Source organism: Muntiacus reevesi, chromosome 3, assembly GCF_963930625.1.
Source record: "Muntiacus reevesi chromosome 3, mMunRee1.1, whole genome shotgun sequence".
Taxonomy (NCBI): domain Eukaryota; kingdom Metazoa; phylum Chordata; class Mammalia; order Artiodactyla; family Cervidae; genus Muntiacus; species Muntiacus reevesi.
This window is the reverse complement of record NC_089251.1, coordinates 146,924,497-146,944,594: the sequence shown is the minus strand read 5'-3', so window position 1 is coordinate 146,944,594 and position 20,098 is coordinate 146,924,497. Positions and strand designations below refer to the sequence as shown.

Here is a 20,098-nt window from a genome sequence, read left to right as displayed (position 1 = left end):
TCAGTGACTCAAATACTTGGTACAGAAACCTTGATGAAAATCTATATTTTTTGAGAAAGTAAGAGTGTATCCTTATTTCATGTGGAAAATTGTGATGGTTTATTTGAAACAGCTTTTGCATTTTATTATAGATTACTTAAATTACTTTTCCAAAAGTAGGCCAGAAAAATTAACAAAGTAGTGCTCATATTTACATGTCCTACTGTTGAAAGTGAATTCCAATTTTTATGCTAAACGTAGGGTATATGGATAAATAAAGTATAGTTCAAATCTTGAAAGTTACTCATCATTTTGATGATCAACTGAATATTCGAAATTTGGCCATATTCTTTTAAAATGTTAATTATTTCCGTCACTAATGTCAGTGATTCTTAATGGTGGGTAGTAAGGGTCTATTTTGGTTTATTATTATTATTTTTAATGAGTGATACGGGTTTTTAAATTTTAATTAATTTATTTATTTGTTTCATTATTGGCTGCACTGGGTCTTCTTTGCTGCCGGTGGGCTTTGTCTAGTTCTGGCAAGAGGGGGCTACTCTCTGGTTGCGATGCACAGGCTTCTTATTGCAGTGACTTCTCTTGGTGCAGAGCACAGGCTTTAGAGCATGCAGGCCTCAGTAGTTCAAGCGCCTGGGCTCAGTAACTGAGGCTCGCAGGTGTAGCTGCCCCACAGCATGTGAAGTCTTCCCAGACCAGGGATCGAACCTGTGTCCCCTGCACTGGCAGGTGGATCCTTTACCGCTGGACCACCAGGGACGCTCGGGACTGTTTTATAAACAGTGTAGTGTACTGTCTTGTAGCTCGGGTTTTTTTAGATTACTTAATTTGAAATTTCAAATAGCATTATAGGAAAATAAGAAAGGTTTTCCTTATCAGAAGATTGAGAACCCTGTTTTAACTAATCTGCAGTTAAGAAAAAGTTGGTCCATGGCAGTATTTTTGATGGAGAATAAACAGAAGGAAATGAGTTCTTCCCACAGAGCAGGAATCCAGACATTCTACGAGAGTCAGAGTGTGAATAGCCAAAAATGCAGGGAAGGACGTGTTTGGCGAAGTTAAAAGGAAGAAGGAAAGAATACAGTGCCCAGAACAGTTCTTTGCACATAGCAAGCACTCAACAAATAGTTTTGCACAAATAAATGAACTTAGACTACCCAACCATATGAAGCAGTGGTCTAATTTACTTCTGATATAGAGTACAGAAGTGACGCAAAGGTAGTTAGTAGGGGTGTGGAGAGACGTAAGCTCTTTGGGCATCACTAGAAGTCTTATTCATGTTTAAATGAAGACAAATCTTAGATACCAGTTTACCTAACTGACATTTTCATCTTTAGAAAGGTGAAGAAGCGCTTCCCTGGTGGCTCAGTGGTAAAGAGTCTGCCTGCCAGTGCAGGAGATCTGGGTTCAATCCCTGATCCAGGAAGATCCCACATGCCACAGAGCAACTAAGCTGAGGCACCTCTGTTGAGCCTGTGCTTGGGCCCGAGAGCCGCGACTACTGACGTCTGCTCAGCCTAGAGCCCGTGCTCCGCAACAGGAGAAGGCATCGCAACGAGGAGCCCCTGCGCCACAACTAGAGAGGGGCCCCCACTCCCTGCAGCTAGAGAAAAGCCTGTGTGGCGATGGAGACCCCGCACAGTCAAAAATAAATAAAAATTTAAAAAAGAAAAGAAAGGTAAAGAAGATGAAGGACATATCTATTTGGGGATCACATTTTAACCAAGAAGAGATTGCTTGGTGAAACAGAAGTGGAAAGAATGTATGGCCATGTATTCAACAGATATTCAGTGGGCATCTGCTGTGTTCAGGCACCCAGAAGACAGTGGCCGTGATGTCATCTTAGCTTTTGTGATAACCAGGGAGCAGGCGACATACATGCTGTGGACTTTAGGAGGGAAATTTCAAACAGTCAAAAAAGTAGATGTGATGCTATAGTCTGAGACTCTGAGAGAGAAGATGACAAAGCACATGAGAAGCACAACCCTTAAATTCAGACTAGGGCCCTTTCTCTGTGCTCACGAAGCTCCTCAAAGCCCCCTGACAAGACCAGTGTCAGGCTCAATCATAATTCCTCTGCACTCATCTCTACTTGAAGCTTTACGCTTTAATAACTTCCCTGGTGGCTCAGCTGGTAAAGAATCTGCCTGCAATGCGGGAGACCTGGGTTCGGTCCCTAGGTTGGGAAGGTCCCCTGGAGAAGGGGAAGGCTATCCACTCCAGTACTCTTGCCTGCAGAATTCCATGGACAGAGGAGCCTGGTGGGCTACAGTCCACGGGGTTGCAAAGAGCTGGACGCGGCTGAGCAGCTAACACTTTCACTTTAAGCTTTAAGACAGGGTGGCATCTAACACAGTCTTTGTATCCTAGCAAATAGGACAGTACCTGGCACAAAGCTTGCACTCACACACACCCACATATACTCACACCCACAATTCATTATATATGTAATGAATTAAGCAGTAAACAATAACGAAATTCTGATAATATAATCCCGAATATTTTTCCAGATTATCAAAGATAATGTACACCCTCACACACACATTCCAAGTCTAACAATTCAGTTTTTTGAATGATTATAATTAAAGGTTTAAAAGTTCTAACTAATGAAGAAAAGAAATGTCTATGGCTAAAAAGGGCATGCTCAAAGTAACTCACAATATAAAAGACCATTTCAAGAAGAATGCAGGGAGAGGCAAATAACACAGAACAAATACCAAAGAGAGAGATAATCCCATTAGAATAGTGTCAGGAAGCCTAAAGTCCAGAGTGAGCTGAAGTATGTAAAAAATTCTAAAAACAACAAAAGATACTTAAAAAGCTGGCAAGGAACAATGCTACAGAAAAATGACGGTGACAAAATAAGCCAAACATAGAAAACTGGAATGCTTGTGATGTTCAGTACTATGCCCATTTTTGCTAATGACATAGTTATAATTTCTGTCAGGACTAGGATACTGTTTTTATTGGGTTGTTTTTTTTTGTTTGTTTTGTTTTGGTAGACTTTTGTTTTACTTTTGTAGAAAAAAAGAACAAGAAATGGATAGGACCTCTGATGAGAAAAACAAAAGGCTATTCATCTCTTCCTATTTTTGCCTTTTAATCAAGGATCATAATTTCTCACCTGGTAGGACAGAACAAAATGTGAACAAGAGGGAGTTGAGGCCTGTAGCTGTGAAACACTAGATCCTTAGCTGTTTGGTGTGGCTCGGGGTCTCCTGGTCCAGGCTGTGGCCTGAGAACACGCACGCCTGTAACTGTCCCACTCCAGCCAGCCATCTTGGAGGCATTTGTGAATGGAAAACTTCCCAAGTGCCTGGTGATTGACAAAAAATAGAAAATATGAAATCCCAGGAAAATTCAAAAATTTATTCTGGAACTTTCGAGAACACTCAGAAAAGAGATAACCATTAGGCACCAAGAAGAAGTCAAGCAGGACTGAATGATTTGCCTGTTCAGTAGAGTAGCTAGAATGCAAGATGAAGAATATGCGGTAGATAATGGTGTATATGGATTTCATCAAGGCACTTTTCACATCTCAAGATCCTATTATGAATTTAATGAGAACTATGAACTGAATAAGAGAATAGTCAAGTGGATTCACAGCTAGGTTTGCGTAACGAAGCCCAAGGAGTACTAAAGAATGGGTCCGTGTGATCACAGGGTGATCTATAGACATCCACTTGTGTTATTCTCTAGATCCTTTATCAATGACTTAAATGATGATTACTCTGATAAAAATAATAGAAATAAGAAACATCTGTTGATGTTCCCTCATCTAGAAGATGGCAACAATAACGCCTATCTTGCAGGAACATTCTGAGGACTCGGGAAGTAGACATAAAGAGATAAAATTATACAGCATGGTGCCTGAGGGGATTTCGTTTTCTTCACTATTGTAGCCCCAACAAGTAGGCTGGTGCCTGACACAGAGAAGGTGCTCAGAAGTGTTTTCTAAGTGAATACCTATTGAATGAATATGTTCAGTAAAGGGTGAAAGGGAAAGGCATTAAGTCGTGTTTGACTCTTTGCGACCCCATGGACCATACAGTCCATGGAATTCTCCAGGTCAGAATACTGGAGTGGGTAGCCTGTCCCTTCTCCAGGGGATCTTCCCAACCCAGGGATCAAACCCAGGTCTCCCGCATTGCAGGCAGATTCTTTACCAGCTGAGCCATAAAGGAAGCCTAAGAATACTGGGGTGGGTAGCCTATCCCTTCTCCAGGGGATCTTCCTGACCCAGGAATTGAACTGGGGTCTTCTGCATTGCAGGTGGATTCTTTACCAACTGAGCTATCAGGGAATAGCAGTGTTATCATGAGAAGTCTTTGTAAAGCAACAGACTGATTATTCACAGGTTTGAAGAAGGGGAATGCTCTGTCATAGCTAAATTTATTTTTTCCCATTATACAGCATAGCTTCAGGATTTTTTAAAATCGAAAGTAAAACTATGACATTTAGGTCATGTTTGTAGTGTTTCCTCAGTTCTTACCCCATTTCTTCCCTGGGAAGAATGGGGTAAGGGCTTCCAGTCTTCTTATTTTGTCTAGTCAGATATTATTTGAAAGCTTGAAATGAAAAATGAAACCAAGTTAAGTCTGGCTGATAGCCATTCAGAAATAGATTTTTTTCTCTAAGTAGATTAATTTTCAAAGACTTTTTCCTCTTTGACTTCCTTATTTTTAAAAGAAGCATTTAGTAAAACAACAGGAATGTTTCCAGTATCTAATTATCTCTTTTTCAAGACTGAATTTGGTAAATTACATAGTATCAGCCGTTGGTCATCTCCCAGGTAAAAAATAAAACCAAGTGAAATCTTTAATATAATTTATGACTTTCTTTCCTAGAGCTAAGTGAAACTCGGCTTCATAGCTTTTGTTTGTTTGCAGGCCTTTCATGTTAGTCAGATTAAAACTAATGTTTTTACAAAACTGTAAGGACAAAGAATCAAGTTGAACTGGTTTTTAAAAAAACACTCCAGTGTTTGATTCAGCATTTCAAGAATAGCAGAGAAAATAGAGTCTGGTTTCTGACAGTGGGGTGGGATGCGGAGTTGGGGTGGGGAGGGAATGAGAAGGAACTCTCCCATTTGCTAAAAGGAAGAGGAAACAAGGATGTTATCCCTTCACTGTTAGGAACAGGACAAGCGTATAATTGAAACCAAAGCACATAACACCTTTTCACATACTGCCTTCTGATGTCATCTAATTACTTACTGCCTGCTAATCTTATCTCCTTCAGGAGCCTATCTTAAAATTATGCTGCGTTACCATTAGCTAAACACATCTCATCTAGCCAAGACACATAGTGGACTCCCAGTAAATATTTGTGGAGTTCTGTGGACTACGCAGCTGGGTTTTCTTTCTGGCCTCATGCATGGCTGACTTGTTTATGCCAGAGAGGTTTTGGTTTTGCTCTTTCTCTTACCTGAAATGCTATTCCCATCATCAGCAGTACTGCCTCAAAGCAGTGCAGAAAAGCGCATCCTCTCAGAAGCCCTCCCTGAATAACCCACCTAAACTGAAGCCGTCTCACCCATCGAGAAGCCTGTCGTATAAACAAGGCTTGTAGCCATTTCAGAACAATTTAAGATTCTAATTTCTCTTGGCTCTGGCATCAGCCATACCCCTACAATATACACACCTCAAGAATGGCATTGAGTCTTATTTCCCCCAATGACACACACAGGCACACCCCTGCACATGCAGTGTCCACCCATGGGAAGCACACGCAAAGGACTTGTTCTACAGCTGGGTAATGGAATTTTTTCACATTAGTGAAAAAATCCAGGCAGCCCTGATTGTTTGTCTCTATCAGTCTGCCAAGAATGGGTATAAATGGGATCAAGGCTGTGAAAGTTGGATTTTTTTCATCAGACAAATGATCAAAACCTAATATATTTACACCTCAAAATTGCTTTAAAGTAGATTGGATGACTAACAGAAAGCCTTCCAAAGGGAAGTAATATATGGTATTATATTTATTTGAGAGACCTGTACAATATTTGAACTACTGTACAAAACCAGTTTTGATTCATTCAGTCTTTAGAAAAATGATTTGGAAGAGATTAAACTATATATCGCTGTGGCTTATGGACAGTCATGAGCATTTGGTGCCTTCTAAACTTCACCCAATGTGAGCTGAGTCATAGGCAGGCTGGGACCAGAGCAAGGTGTATGCTTTCAGGCCTCTGATTGTTGTATCTAAAGGAAGCTTTACAAAGAACCCATAGTGTGCACAAGGGTGTCAACAGCAACAAAAATCCATGTCTGTAGGTGGAGTTAGAGAGTGTTTCATGGTGAGGTTAGTGGTTAAATGTGTTTAGCATTGGGCTGGAAAGTACTCTTTTTTCCTTATATTCCACAGAAAAGATACATTTTCCAAACAGAGCATAGGCTTTGATGGAGGCGAACTGGAGGGCTAGTCTAGCTACCTGATTATCCTGCATACAATTCTCTGAGTTAAGAAAATAAGTAGGAGATGTTGGGGAAGTTACCTGACTAAGGACATGGGATACATGGGGTCCAATATGGGAAGATACAGAGGGCTTCAGTGTTCATGACTGGAACCCTGCTGGGCTGGAGATAAGCGGGGAGAAGGAGGAGTGGATTGGAGGGTGTGTAAGTGAGGTGGCTAGAGTGGCATTTGACACCGCTTGTTTTAATGGTGACAATGCTTGTTTTAAGTGATTCCCCAATACTTGATGTTGAAACCCGGGGAATAAATTATCAAAGACTCATTGCAACCAAGAAAGGAAAACTAAAAGTGAGAGGACATTTATTCCTCTTTTTCCACGTGTCTTTATTGAACATTTCAAAGGTCAAGGACACTCTCCTAAGTACTTTAGAAAAGAGAAAGAAGAACTTGAATTGATCAGAGACAAGCTTTTTAAAAGGAAGGGATTCTTTCTGTAATTCATTTCTAAAGTACTTATTAATTTTCCCAAAACAGCATATATTTCAGGTGGCAAATTTTTATTTTTTATTATAGCTAGAAATTGAAATAAAATTCACTAAGGCAGTGAATATGACGTCTAGAATTTTGAACCTATCGGTCAAAATGAGTTTTATAATCTGTGATTGCATTAGAATACACTCAAGGACTTAAAATCATGTTAATTCTGTCTTTTATGCATCTTGATACAATTCCCTAAAATCAGCACGTATGAGAGGAGATTGATCATTTTCGGGCTGCTCTGTTATCAGCTCTAAGACTTTATCTGAACTTTGTCCTTTCCGCGTTATAGCTGCTCATTGCCCTCTGAAGACAAGTACCTTGGAGATGAACTTGGTCACTAGAGCACTGACCACACCTCCTAGCCCCAAGGCAGGAAGCTGTGATCTGGCAAGGGCTTCTGAGTCATTCTACAAAGAAGAGGTATTACAGTCTTGGATTTACTTTGGCTTGTGCTGCAGTTTTAAGAACATGATAAACAAATGCCTCTGTGGACCCCGAGCCCTGGGAGTCTCTGTCTGTCTCAGGAGGCTGCAGTCAGGCCTCAGCCTCCTGCTGCCACCCACAGCTACCTGGAATTGCCCTTCGCCTCCTTTTAAAAGTGGCAGCGTCCATGCGAGGGAGGGGTGTATGTACGTGAGGGCAACTTGTGGTCAGAAGATTGTGTTTCAAGGACCAGCTCCATCACTGGCCAGATGCATGGTCATAGCCTTTTGTGGCCTAGTGTGTCACCTGCAAAGTGAAGATGGAGGAAAGCAACCACAAATGCTATGGAGGAATTGATGAGATTATATATCTATTTAGATTTATTTCATAGCATGTAATATGCCCCAAGCACCATTTTAATCACTTGAAAAATATGAACTCATTTCACCTTCATTACTACACTCTGAAGTAGTTACTATTAACATCCTCAGTTTACCGATGAGGAAACGAAGGTGTCGAGAGTTTAAGTAACTTACCTAGGTCCCCAAATCAGTCAGAGGCAGGGTTGAGTTTGAAACTTGGTAAATTGCAGTTACTTATTTTCTATCATAAGAAGATAAGGAAGAATCTGAATAGCAGAAAATGGGCGGTGTTTCCTCTTTGTGATCATTTAGGGGACCCCAATTCTGTGGCAAATAGATGAGGGAAAATGGAAACAGTGACAGACTGATTGTATTTTGTTGGGCTCCAAAATCACTGTGGATGGTGACTGCAGCCATGACATTAAAAGATGCTTGCTCCTAGGAGGAAAAGCTATGACAAACCTAGACAGCATATTAAAAAGCAGAGACTTCACTTTGCCAATAAAGGTCTGTATAATCAAAGCTATGGTTTTTCCAGTAGTCATTAAATAAGGCTGAGCGCCAAAGAATTGATGCTTTCAAACTGTGGTGCTGAAGAAGACTCTTGGGAATCCCTTGGACAGCAAGGGGAGATCAAACCAGTCAATCCTAAAGGAAATCAACCCTGAGTATTCATTAGAAGAACTGATGCTGAAGTTGAAGCTCCAATGCTTTGACCACCTGATTCGAAGAGCTGACTCACTGGAAAAGGCCCTGATGCTGGGAAAGATTGAAGGCAGGAGGAGAAGGGGCCGACAGAGGATGAGATGGTTGGATGGCATCATTGACTCAATGGACATGGGTTTGAGCAAATTCCTGGGAATGGTGAAGGACAGGGAAGCGTGTTGTGCTACACCTCATGGGGTCGTGACGAGTTGGACATGACTGAGCGACTGAACACCACCACCAAAGATATTGTGTGGCTGGTGACTATGGCACCATAATTAACACAGACACCCCTGCCACACGGCTGCCTATGGGGCTCTCTGGCTGACTGCCCGGAGTGGTTAGCGAGACGATAGGGTCCAGGAGAGGCCTGAACCTAAAGAGAAAGAGTGCCTTTCTCAGAATGTGTTGAATTTACGAGTGATTTTTCTTTCTTTCTTTCTTTCTTTTTTTAAATATCAAACCAGCAAACAAACATATATAAGACTAAGGTGCTTGTAGGTGGCTCAGGCCTGACAGGCGGGAATGCCTTCTCTCTTCTGAGTTCCGATGGTTATCCCTGCCCCCAGGCTCCTCACACAGGCTTTTCATTGGTAAAATCCACTTTGAAAACTTCATTCCTCTGGGTGAAAGCATCACCCAAAATACATTGTATACACCCCTGGACATAGTAGCACCTTATTCAGTGGGTGTACATTTAGCTGGCAGTTGCCTCCAGTCAGGTCTGGAGCCAGGAACAGGTTTTAGAACAGGGAGGAGGTGCAGGGCGAGGAATGTTTGCTGATTGATTGACCTGCTGTCCTGGTGTCGCAGGAAGATTAGAAGCCCTTAACTGACTCACAGTCTCAGAAACTGACCTTTGAAAGGATGACTGCGGTCTCAGCCCACACTGTGTCTGAGTCTCTGGGGCAGTCGGTGTAAAAGTTGCAAGTTCAATCTTACAGCTCCGCCTTCCCCTAGTGGAGAAGAACGAAAAGCTGAGCATTCGCTAACAGAGGCCTGAAAGCCAGAGCACGGGGCAGTTTTACATAAAGGAAACAAGCATTTTCGCAGAAGGTGAGTCCCTCCAAGCCTCAGGTGTCCTCAGCCACCGTCCCACCCCCGGTTACCCAGCCAGCACACTCAGGATCCTGCTACCTACCCCAGCCTCCGACTCCACCTGAGTCACACTGTTAAGATGACTGGACGCAGGAAAAGCAAGTTGATAAAGGTGGTCAGTTCAGGGGAAAGGCTTATCTGTCTGTTGAGAAAGGCAGCCAAGCCGTGCGCAGGAAGCCCTGACTTGGACACCTTACCGAGTGAGTCGAGGCGGATTTTGTGAGAGAGGCTGAGGAGCGATGGTACTGGGTTGGGGAGGAGGCGTGAGAGGGTCCGGCTGCCTCCAGTTCTCTTCTGCCTCAGCTCCCAAGCATTTCTCTCCCAGCAGACGCCATCATAGCCTGTTGTGATTCAGTCAGTGCCAGGGGCAAACGTTCCAAGGAAGTAGGAGGGACCTGACTTTCTCTGCTACTTTGAGAAAACCATTCAGCGTTTACTAGGAAGGGTGCTGGCTGAATGAAGCAGGAATATTGTGCGTTCCTTAGAAGAAAGGAACCAGAATACGCTCTTGAGAGATGGTGGCTTTCTTTACCAGATGTTTATTCCGAGACACATGAGACAACTTCCCTGAACTGGTGGTGAAGGTAGAGCTTTGTTTGCTGGCTTTTGTTAGGACTTTTCTTTGCCAGGCCAGAGCTCTAGTGCAGAACCACAGCGTGTGTTTTCTTTGGAGATGGGTATCAGTGTTTTCCTTCAAGATTTGCTGTAAAAACAAGCCGACTTCCAGACTACCCCCTCTAACTGCAAGTACGCCCCTAACCCTCTGATGAGACTGGCCAGCTGGGTTGGTCATAACCCCTGTGGTGCTTAAGGACCACTTAAGCACCAAAACCTTAAGCCAGGTCAATTTCAGGTCTAATTTCCCGAGTCCACATGCTGCTTTCCTTCACCACCTCCTCCTTTCTGTATTTTCGCTTGTTTATCTATCTCTGTCACATGGTTTAAGCTCCTTTGGGGGCAGGTATTTTTTTGGACTCCAGAATCACTGCAGATGGTGATTGCAGCCATGAAGTTAAAAGATGCTTACTCCTTGGAAGGAAAGTTATGACCAACCTAGACACCATATTAAAAAGCAGAGACATTACTTTCTCCACAGTGGTCCGTCTAGTCAAGGCTATGGTTTTTCCAGTGGTCATGTGTGGATGTGAGAGTTGGACTGTGAAGAAAGCTGAGCGCCGAAGAATTGATGCTTTTGAACTGTGGTGTTGGAGAAGACTCTTGAGAGTCCCTTGGACTGCAAGGAGATCCAACCAGTCCATCCTAAAGGAGATCAGTCCTGGGTGTTCATTGGAAGGACTGATGCTGAAGCTGAAACTCCAGTACTTTGACCACCTGATGAGAAGAACTGACTCATTTGAAAAGACCCTGATGCTGGGAGGGCTTGGGGGCAGGAGGAGAAGGGGACGACAGAGGATGAGATGGTTGGATGGCATCACTGACTCACTGGACATGGGTTTGGGTGGACTCCGGCAGTTGGCGATGGACAGGGAGGCCTGGCGTGCTGCGATTCAAGGGGTCACAAGGAGGCGGACACGACTGAGTGACTGAGCTGAGCTGAACTGAACTCCTGGAGTCAGGAGGTCTGAGTTCAGCTCTCGGCTCAGGTGCTGGCCTGCAGCGTGACTTAAGGAACTCACCATCGTGTGCTCACATTTCTTTCTCTATAAAATGAAGGTGAACCTCGTCCACAGGGTCTTTCTGAGAATTAAGTGAGTTCATACTTGGGTACACAGTGAAGTGTGTGTGTGTTAGTCACTACGTCGTGTCCAGCTCTGTAGCCCACCAGGCTCCTCTGTCCAGGCAAGAATGCTGGAGTGGGTAGCCATTCCCTTCTCCAGGGAATCTTTCCGACCCCGGGATCAAACCTGGATTGTTCAGTCTGAGCCACCTGGGGTATCCAGGAAGAGTTCCATAAGTGTTATTTTGTGACCATTGCCAGCATTCTCCGTAGAGCCCAGCATGTTGTAGGTGTTTAGTAAATGTTTGTCAGATATTAAGAAAAAATTCTGTGTAGGAATTGCCATAGCTGGGTAAAGAGCTGGGGGAAAGGGAAGAAAAGAAAGAGAAGGCATGTTATTTCCTTTTCAACATTTGGGGAGTCGGTATGAGGTGCTTTGGTGCTCTGGGATGTGAGGAGAACTGTGCTTGATCTTTTGTCTGAATGCTTCTGGGGTTTGGGATTTGTTCCATGGCCAGTAGAGGGGTGGTGGGCAAGGCGGTGTGATCTGTGGGCAGACAGCTTATTATAGCATGCTTGGAGAGAATGGATTTATTCTTCCGAACCTCAAAACGCCGGCCACTTCACCTTTCCCAAGGCATCTCTGAGGATGTGCCTGTTGTAAAGACTTGAGCTGACATCATTGCATCCTGAAAGAACCGAGCATAATTGAATTGCTGATACAAGTGGGTACTTGCACTGGGCCCCGCTCACCCACATCTCTATGGAAACACATGTTTGCTTGAAAGCCCAGCAATCAGAAGCAGACTCTTCCAGGAGCCAGCATTGGGTCACTTTTAGAAAAAGGCATTTATTTATATTCTCGAGCTGTCAGAGACCTATGCAATGAAATAATTTCAAATTAAATAGAAAAATCAGGCCACAGATGAATGCTAATAGAGCCCGCCGTGCACCCTCCCCCTGTGCTCTCAGGGGCCTGAGATCCACGCGTTTATTTTAGCTGTCCTTTGCTCTTTTGCTCCTATTTGCATTCTGCTGCAGTGAGTGAGGAGGTGGTTTGGCACTTTATGCAAAAATGGTTAATCTTCATTCATACGCGTTTGCCGGTACTAAAATGGAAAATGCAAGGCTGGGCTCGCCATCAAGCCGGCTTTGTGCTCTCCCAGACCACTCTGTGTGTGTGCAGCGTGTGCAAGGGCTTGCAATCCAGATGACTCTGCCTCCTCTACAAGCACCCGGGGCTGTTGAGTCAAGACGTTCTCTCAGAAAGGTCTGAAACTTGCATCAGCCCATCTTGCCCTGGATGAGCTCAAGTGATATCCTAAGTGATTGGAAGCTTTTATCTGCCTCTGGAAGCAGGATTTTTCAAATAAGTATTGACTGTTAATGACCTGTTTAAAGAAAACATTCAATTTTCTTTCTTCCCCCTACAAAGAACTTGGTAAGCAGTGACATTTCTAAACCAAAGGCTAACCCTGCTTTTCAAAAGAGGCAAAGACAGGGCTTTTAAATGTGAATTTTTTTCCCTGACATTTGCCCTTAAAGTGCTTTTCCGTGAAGCTGTTCTAAGAGTGGGTTTAGTCCAGTGAAGTGTCTGAATAAAAATGCAACCTTGAGATCTTTTCTCCCCCTTTCAAATTAAGCAAAAAAAGTCTAGGTTAGGAGTCTTCATATGAAAGTCATATTTCAGTCACCATTCCCTGTTTCATTGTTTATGTGTCCTCATTCCTAATAATTAAAGCAACTTTCCTCCAAGGAGCAAGGCACTGCACAAGAACCTTTATTAAACTGTGGGAATTAAACCACAGAAGAAAGAGCTGAAGTACTTGGAATATGAGAGACCTCAGTAATTACAAGACCAGATAAGAAACGGCAAAGGTGGGCGTGAAAGGAAAGAGCACAAAACGGAAGAGAGATTAAGCAATGGAAAAGTTGAGCAATGGAAAACCTCTATGTTGTTACATTTAGACAAGGTCCCGGTTTTATAGCGGGAGCACTGTTTCCCTCTTGAGCTAGCATGTCAGCCCCCTTGACTGTGCTTAAGGGGCCGGACAATTAGTCCTTGGCCAGCTTAAAGGTGATCTTTACAGAGAAATAGCCAAATATATGGGAGACAGCCCCATGTCTTTTTTTTGTTAAGGTAAATTTTCAGCTTTCAGCTGCTCCGGCTGCTCACGGCTCCCATCACCCCGAGGGCCCGTACAGACTTGAGTACCTGTGAGCTAAATGGGGCCACAGAGGCCCCGAGCTCTGAAGGCTGGAGAAGATGCCATCCCAAAACATGGCTGGGAGTTCAGAGCACGGTACTCCCAAATATACAGCTTTGGTGTATTTGGTGAGCTATGGGCACTGAAAAACAGCAAATACAGGGAGAGGCTTTCTTTGAATTCTGCTTTTCTGCTTAAAGACAGAGCGTCCAAAGAACTCTGTTGCCATAAATTCCCTCCCTGGTTGGTGAAACTCCCAGGGAGGGTGTTGAGTCACAGAAGAGGAGACTAGAATTGACACCACACTCAGCAGACTTTGTCACAAGCTATCATAGCTCCCGTCTGCTCTTTTAAGGACCTGTTTGTCTTTCCTAAAAATCATTTACTTTCCCCTCAGAGGCTTATACCCCCTCGGCTTTCCCTGTTAAGATGGTATTTATCATGCATTCTAGGCTACCTTGGGGAGAATTCTTCACTTTTTCCTGACTATCTCCCATGTGTCCATGAGATATGAGGTTTCCCTTGTGGCTCAGACGGTAAAGAGTCTGCCTGCAATGAAAGAGATGTGGGTTTGGTCCCTGGGTAGGGGAGATCTCTGGGGAAGGGAATGGCTACCCACTCCATTATTCCTGCCTGGAAAACCCCGCGGACAGAGGAACCTGGCCGGCTACAGTCATGGGGTTGCAAAGAGTCAAATACAACTGAGCGATGCCATGAGATAAACATGTTAATAAGCATGTGTTTGTTTTTCTCGTATTAATCTGTCTTTTATTACAGGGGTCCCAACTAAGAACTCAAAGGGTAAGAGGGAAATTACTTTTCCTCCCTTAGAACTCCATCCTCTTTCTCCGCAGCCGGAGACCTGAGGCCCTCATGCTATACTCTGAGAACCTAGAACCTCTGCTCAAATGTTCCACCAGGACGAATGCTGGCCCCATAGATAAATTTGCAGCCTCTTCCTAGATCTCTATCAAAACTCACCTGTCCTGTCTCCCATTCTCTCGGAGCACCCTCTCTGTGAAGGGCCAAATGATGGCAGTAGAGAATGAAATAAATTAACATATGAAGTCACCGTTTCTTCAGAAGATGATAGCATGCCATAACCTAAGTAAGAATGTAGACATCTCTTAAGAGGTTTTTCCATCTTAGGCATCGGCACTCTGGGAGATCATGGGGCGCTCTGTTTTGGGAGAGAGATTTTCTGCTACTTTTCCGGTCATGTCACATTATTGATTTCCTCCCCACAAGATTGGGGCTTCCCAGGTGGCACTGGTGATGAAGGAACCCACCTGCTAATGCTGGAGACACGAGAGACCCCTGTTCAATCCCTGGGTGGGAAAGATCCCCTGGAGGAGGGCATAGCAACCCACTGCAGTATTCTGGCCTGGAGAATCCCATGGACAGAGGGGCCTGGTGGGCTACAGTCCACAGGGTCACACAGAGTCAGACACGACTGAAATGACCTAGCACTTGGCAGCACCAGATCAGTCCCGATCCTTCCTCTCCGAGGCAGCCACGAGACGCCGTCTCAGGATCTATGTGATCACACTGTCAAGGCTGTACAAAAATTGGCTACAGAGACACTTTAATTACTTTAATTTAGAAAGATGCAGTAGTTAAACATTAGGCCCTGGAATGTCGTGGCGCCTCTGGGCAGCATCATAGAACCGGGGAAGCAGCTTGTTGGCCAAGGGCCCACTAAATGCAGCTTCTGACACTCTCATCAGGGGCAGAAGCCACAGGAAAACAGCCATCTCTTTATAATAGGTACATCCCCGCCCATTCCCGTGCGAGTTTAGTGGTTCGCTCTGCAGTCTGTGTGCCCTGTGAATGTATAATACAAGGCATCCATCACGTCCCTGCCTGACTGGAGAAGGCAGTGACTGGGACTGGTTTTATTCTCCTTGCAGAATTCTTTCTGCAGTTCATAGGTAATGCGCTCCCTGCCGTGTTTGTGATGGTTTTGGAGTGTCTTCAGCACAGTGGCTCTGGGCTCCAGAGTCACAGTGCCGGTGCCTGAGTCACTGATCATGGACCCTGGGTCAGTCACTGAACCTCTGTTGCCTCAGCATTCACGTGTATGAAATGGGGATAGTCAGTTTCTACTTTATCGGGGTATGAGGGTTAAATGGATAAACTTACGTCAAGCACTAAGGAGAGTGCCTGGCACAATGTTAGTGCTCCATATTTATTGCTATAATTACAATTAGTATGTTGGTGAAAAGACCATTCCCTAACAAGGTAGTTGGTAGGAAACCACCCCCTAAGCCTCCGCACCCTGCTTATCTGTCCAGGCTCCTGGAGAGTCCGTTTCTTGTGTGTAGTGACTGGGATCAAGGAAGAGGCTCATTCTTAATATTCCCAGGCGGTGGATCTCACAATTTAGTCTCCGTGGGTCTGAATATGCCCTGGAGGGCTGGTTGGAGCTCTGACCGCTGCACCCCCTCCCAGAGCTTCTGATCCAGTCCTTCTGGAAGCTGAGAATTTCCTTTTCTAACAAGTTCTCAGATGCTGCTGCTGCTCCTCTGGGAAGCCCACTTGAAGAGCCACTGCTCCAGGACAGCAGCTTCTAGCAGATGTAAGCCACACAGGCCGTGTAAATTTTCCTAGGAGTCACAGTAAAAAAGTGAAAAGAAATGGGTGAAGTTAAATTTTAATAATGTTTTATTTAACTCAACACATCCAATATTATCATTTCAACACACCATTGACATAAATTAGTGTTGAGACAGCTTACATTCCTTTTCTGTAGCATGCCTTTGAAATCCAGGAAGTATTTTACAGGACATTCCAGTTCAGACCAGCCCACAGTCAAATCTGGCTTTGCAAGTAAATGACATGAGGAAGTTTCTTTTTTTGACCTCCACCTTCCCATACCAACTGACGGTCTCTATTAGGTTTTTATAAATCATTGGAGGACTTTGCACAAATGACCTTGAAAAAATTGTTTCAATGATTATTTAAATTTTTTTTCTTATGTATTTCCTCTGCCTCTAAATTCCATTCCAGAAAAGTAATAGGACACCCGAGAACAGGAAAGTCAGCCTAAGAGTAGTAATAGGTTTCAGAGAAACAAAAGTGAAACTTTTATTACTGCCCACACAGTGAAACAGAATCGAAAACAGAGATTGGGCTTCCCTGGTGGCTCAGATGGTAAAGAATCCACCTACAATGCAGAAGACCCTGGTTTGATCCCAGAGTCAGGAGATTCCCTGGAGAGGAGAATTGGCTAGCCACTCCAGTATTCTTGTCTGGAGAATTCCATGGACAGAGGAGCCTGGTGGGCTATAGTCCGTGCAGTCACAAAGAGTAAGACATGCCTGAGCAGCTAACACCTTCTTTTACACTGTTAACTTTTTACAATTTATATGATTGCATAAGATACATTAAAATATATGTAATATCTTTTTCAGTTGTTCAGGTTGTTGTATATATTAACCTTCTCTGAATTGTATTAATTAGAAATGCTGAAACAAACATATGTTCCAGAATTTATACTCTTCGGGTTTATTTTCCTAAGGAATATTTCTCTTTTTTACAAACTAATAGATTTTCTGTCTAGCATTAATGCATATTAAGTAAGATCTTTGCATAAGTAAGTTCAGTTTGATATAACTTTGCACTGAAGTGATTGGTGGTAACTATAGTTGTGCATTATTAATTTTACACTGGAGAAGTGTATAGATGATATATTGGTGATAAATAGTGAAATTCTTCCCTTTGGGACTGATATCTTTCCTAATAAGTTTTTGACTATGAAACATGCATCTAGACTGAGGTAAGAGATCAATCTGAGATTTCATAAATAAAATTTCAGTCAACAATTTCCTTGATCTTTATTTTTCTCTGGACTATATGTAAAATTGAAAGCCAAAGTATAAAATTACAGGAAAAAATTTTCAAACATTCCTAAGCTGTTGAAATATTGTGCCAGGATCAGGACTTGTGTTTCTGGTTATCTTCATTTTCTATTGATTATTTACATACATGGGACATGTATGTGTGGATTTGAATAGTTAGGCCTCAGTCATTGGTCTGTTCTAAGAGCAACTGTAAGTGATAACAGGATTAGAAACCAGGTTCTTTCCTAAGAAGTCAGAGTGTGGGATCATTGTACCTTTCTTTTGGATTCAAAACTGAGATCAAGCTATGTTACTGATAGACCATCAAGGGTGGTGACCAGGTGTGGTGAGAGGGGAGAAAATAGGTCTGTGGGCCCCAAACTTCTTTCTCTCACTCACAGCTTCCAAGGCTTCTCAGGTTAACCCAGAGGATCTGCAACTTTGAGGGATGGAGTTTCAAGTTGCTGAACTCTGGACCTGTCATTTAGGAGGAAGTGCCAATATATTGTTTCTTAGAGGAAAAGTCCCTTAACTATACAAATTAAACAAGTCATATTCAGGGGATCTGACTGTCCAGATACAGTTCATAACAGAGAACAGAATCCCAGAAAACAGGAGCATAGCATAAAAGCTTTCATAAAAGCGAGGGGGTCAGAGGAAAGGCAATGAACACTGATGCTGTGCCAGGGTGAGGCGTGCTTCGGAGTATTCTGGGCGGGCTATTGCCAAGCCCAGGTGTGGACACTCAGCAAGGACCTTAGACAATGAAGATCAGCCTTGTCCTCGTTGTTTGTCTTTATTAATGAAACCCAATTTAACAATCTAAACTCTTAATTCTAACCACTTAAACTCTTAATTCTTTAAGGCAAACCAGATTTACTTTCTGTTTATATTGAAATCTTTCCTCTAGTTTCCATAACTGGAGCTGTGGCTGATTTTTCAGTCTCTCTGTTATACACCAACCAGTGGAGAACCTTGGCATGCAGAGGCCATTAGAGTCCAGCTGGAAGGGATCGCCTGTAGAGGCAGCCCTTCACGCAGAGGGAGAAAGAAAAAAAGAGCATAAAATAGACAAATAACAGCTCCCTACAAATTATTTTTATCTTATCTTCCCATCTCAGGAACCTGTAATAGCCCCATTCTACCCTCACAGCCAGCCTTTTCCTCCCCCCACCAAAATAATATTGTAATTAATCTTACCGGCATCACAACCAAAGAATAGTCTTCCTTGACTTAGACACCGAGGCCAATGAGAAAGAGAATTGCCAAGGAAATTTGTGTATTTCTTTGAATCTAGCTCACCATTCCATACTGCCAGTTACTCAGATCTCAGAAATTTTCTGTGCTCCGTGGAATTCCTCCCTGATTCTTCTGTAGATTATAACACTCCAGCTTTAGAAAATGCTGCACACTCAAATCTTAGACATCAAAGTAAAACAAAAACAAAACCCTTTTTCTATCAGATTTCACACCTTTATAATGGCAGGAGCGGATGTGTCTGGAAGACTTAGATAATCTAGTCTGATGAGAGGAATTGTGGCTCAGATTCATCCTGACACACAGCCCCAAGTCCCCCTGTATCCTTCGAGCCTTCCTTACTCCACTAACGCAGCCTGGGTCTCTTTCACTACCTCCCCCATCCTCATTCTCTCTCACACATACATACACTATCACATGTAGAAAAATCCATGCATACGCCGTGTATGTATCCATAATGCCAGAACCTCCATTTGAATAGGAAAATCAACCGTTCAAATGTCTTCAGATATCATGCTTATCGACCATCTTGCAGGCACTGTGATAACTGGCCAAAGGTTTCACATCTATGGCTTATTAAAAAAAACAAAAAACACCTGATATTTTTCCTTATACTTCACATACTCTCTCTATTCACTGTTATGGATAATCAGAAGATAATCCTATTGTCTTTTACTAGTAACTCTCAGGGGCAAAAATATATGAGAATGAATTCCAGACATTATTGCCAGCTAGCATTATTTACTTTCTCCCTTATGCCAAGACAGAGGATACAGGATTTACCATTTGGAAGAGCTGGTGAAATGGGAGGTATATCCAGTGCGATGGGCCCTCTTTGCAGAGTATATGGAAAGGAGCTGTCTCTCTGGGGATTGAGTATGCAGGGTCTCCCCCACCACAGCGCCCAAATTCATGTGTCAGTGGCAGTATCATTTGGAAGCTGTAAATAAAATTTTACTGTTTCTAACGTTAATATTTCAGTTCAGTCGCTCAGTCGTGTCCGACTCTTTGCAACCCCATGAACTGCAGCACGCCAGGCCTCCCTGTCCATCACCAACTCCCGGAATTTACTCAAACTCATGTCCGTTGAGTCAGTGATGCCATCCAGCCATCTCATCCTCTGTCGTCCCCTTCTCCTCCTGCCCCCAATCCCTCCCAGCATCAGGGTCTTTTCAAATAAGTCAGTTCGTCGCATCAGGTGGCCAAAGTATGAGAGTTTCAGCTTCATCATCAGTTCTTTCAATGAATATTCAGGTCTGATCTCCTTTAGGATGGACTGGTTGGATCTCCTTTCAGTCCAAGGGGCTCTCAAGAGTCTTCTCCAACACCACAGTTCAAAAGCATCAATTTTTCGGTGCTCAGCTTTATAGTCCAACTCTCACATCCATACATGACCACTGGAAAAACCATAGCCTTGACTAGACGGACCATTGTGGGCAAAGTGATGTCTCTACTTTTTAATATGCTGTCTAGGTTGGTCGTAACTTTCCTTCCAAGGAGTAAGCGTCTTTTAATTTCATGGCTGCAATCACCATCTGCAGTGATTTAGAAAAATAAAGTCAGCCACTGTTT

At 43.4% G+C, this 20,098-nt stretch overlaps 1 protein-coding gene across 6 annotated transcripts in view; it reads left to right on the top strand.

Annotated features, from left to right (window-relative positions):
* SPATS2L (spermatogenesis associated serine rich 2 like) overlaps positions 1 to 20,098 on the top strand; it is a 184,631-nt gene that overhangs the window by 65,752 nt on the left and 98,781 nt on the right. The window contains exon 1 of one of the 6 annotated variants that reach the window (XM_065930876.1): positions 16,596 to 16,736. The exons of the other annotated variants lie outside the window; for them this stretch is intronic. The gene's annotated coding sequence lies outside the window, so the exon portion shown is untranslated. Of the gene's footprint in view, positions 1 to 16,595; positions 16,737 to 20,098 lie in introns of those variants that run through there. 6 annotated transcript variants of the gene reach the window in all.